General features: G+C 26.2%; 1 long non-coding RNA gene across 1 annotated transcript; it reads left to right on the plus strand.

Moving 5' to 3' along the window:
* The first annotated feature begins 1,991 nt into the window (after positions 1-1,991).
* On the plus strand, positions 1,992-2,592 carry LOC102668542 (uncharacterized). The gene is made up of 2 exons (XR_415977.4): positions 1,992-2,045; positions 2,190-2,592. It is a non-coding gene; the product is annotated as an uncharacterized lncRNA (long non-coding RNA).

The raw sequence follows: 2,592 nt of genomic DNA on the forward strand, positions 1-2,592 counted from the left end.
GAGCTGAGTTTGAAGTAGCTGTGTTGGCAATTACCATTGCTTTGCAAAGAGGTTGGCATGATTTTTGGTTGGAGGTTGTGCTGCTGTTTTGGTTCTCAAAGCCTTTTCTGATGTGAATGTTGTTCATTGGGACTTTCAAAACCCTTGGCTCAACTGTATGAAGATTGTGTCACAAATTTTCGAGTATTTCATATTTTTAGAGAAGGAAATAGTTATACGGATACTTTAGCCATTGTTGATCTTTGCAATCACTCATATATATGTTTGGTGGGATAGAGTTCCTGATTGTTGTTCAGTGGAGTTTCTTTGTAATAGGATGGATTTGTCTAATTATTGTTTTTCAATAATCTTGCATGTGTTTAGTTCTAGTCTCCCCCATGATGTTTATGTTTTCTGATTTTGTTTCCTTTAATAATATTGTCTTTGCTTGCGTCATAGGACCGATAGATTTATGGAATGCACGTAGTTGGGATGCCATAATTTGTTGTGATATTTTGCTTGCCTTTTTAAAAATATTATAGGTTGACCTCAACGGACTGGTCCAAATAACTTTTTAGAAGAAAAATAATATGTCACTTGATTTTGATATTTTAAATATGAATCATCATTTAGTGTGTATTAAGTATCATATTCGCGAGTATATATCATCTATAATTTTTTGTAAATGATATTTTGTAAAAAATTATTTATATCTTAAATTATAAAGAGAAATCTTATATATTATAATAATTTAATTATTGTTTTAGTCCTTGAATTTGGAAGGTATATTTTTTTTACTTCTTGAAATTTAAAAATATTTTTTTAGTTCCTGAATTTTGATAAATTATTATTTTTAGTTACCAGCATAATAAATTGATATTTTATGTCAACTTTTTAACATTTTGTGATAATTTTAAAAAATAAATTCAAAATGAGCCAATATTATGATCTAATTTGAAAAATCAATTAATTTTCTCACAAAGCTGTTTTCAAAAACTTTTAAAAAATATAAAAATTGGATTTTGATATTAAAACTAGTTTTAAATAAGACTTAATTATCGTTTTAGTCTCTAAATTAGGGTGTGTGTTTTTTTAGTCCCTAAAATTTAAATGGTTTTTGTTCCTGAATTTTGACAAATCACTTTGTGTAGTTTATGACATAATAAATTAAAACTTTATGGTAGTTTAGTTATCATAAATTAATTTTTATTTTTAACCGCTTGTATTTGTATTTTAAAACTAACACAAAGTACTAAAAAATTACCACTAAGTGTTTAAAATTATTATAAAATATCAATTTATCATGTCAATGACTAAGAAAGAATAATTTATAAAAATTCAGAGACTAAAAAAAGATATTTTTAAATTTTAGGAAAAAAAAAGAATACAGCTCCCAAATTCAGGAATTAAAATAATAATTAATCCTATTATAATAGATTATCAAGTTATATGTTTGAATGAACTGATTCAATTTTTTTATAGAACTAATTTAAATTTAATGTTATTTTTATTTTTTAAGTTGATTTAAATTTATTTAAAATTAAGAAAATTTTGATTTTTTTCACAAATTATTTATTATTTTTAATTTACTTGTTATTTATTTTACTTTATTTGTATGAAATTCATAAATAGAGGGTCACGTTTTGAGTTTTCATATAACTTCCAAAACTAATTATGTGTAGTATTTATTATGAAATAAACATTTTTTTCTTGACCCTCTTTTCATAAAAAAAAGACATTAACTAATTTGAAATTCAATTTAAATATAAATAAAGTATGATAAAAAATTATTTTCATTAAATATTAAATTCTAGTAATACACAAATTATTAAATCTTAATTTTAATATACTATCCACTTATGTTTAATCAATCACTTACTTATTATTTAATAAATATTCGCACTTATGCTGACGGGTTGGTTTGAATATCCGCTAGATCGACTTTGAAAGACAAACCAAAAGGTATCCATTTTTTTACCCTCTATATAAAGCCAGCTAACTCCAGCTTAATTACAATTACATTAGTACAGTGATTCTTCGTTTACATTAAGGTTACTACATTCATGGTTAGAATCTTATCTTTTGTGATTTTTTTTTTCTCCATTTAATTTCCACAAAGTAAAAATGGCTTAAATATTTATTTCGGAGCCTAAAATAACAGTTTTTTTTTTTATTTCAATCTGGTGTGGTTGCTGGCTTAATTGCTGCAGTCTCTTAGAACTTTATTGTTTAGGTCAATGGCGAGGCTTGTGACTTCTTTAGTTGGTGAGCCAGCCACTTCAATCTCAACCTTGCTATACTACAGCGGTCTTCTGCCTCACAATATCATTCTGATGAGAATGGTTCGGCCAGAGTTGCTCGATCAAGAAAACTATATCTTCAATCTTCTCATTACATTAATGTGTTGGTGGTGAACGTATGTGGGTCAATTTTTTAATCATTTTCAATCTCCAGTTTTTGGGTTTATTAAATTCAACAAGAGAGAGAGAGAGAGAGAATTGTTTTTGGAAGGAAGAGCATTGAGGAAAGAACAGAATCATGAAAGTGATATTTGAATGTTTTGTAACCTTTGGGGGTGATTATTGTAAATGACGACGCTTTATATTTTCTTAA

Source organism: Glycine max, chromosome 9 (genome assembly GCF_000004515.6).
Source record: "Glycine max cultivar Williams 82 chromosome 9, Glycine_max_v4.0, whole genome shotgun sequence".
NCBI lineage: Eukaryota > Viridiplantae > Streptophyta > Magnoliopsida > Fabales > Fabaceae > Glycine > Glycine max.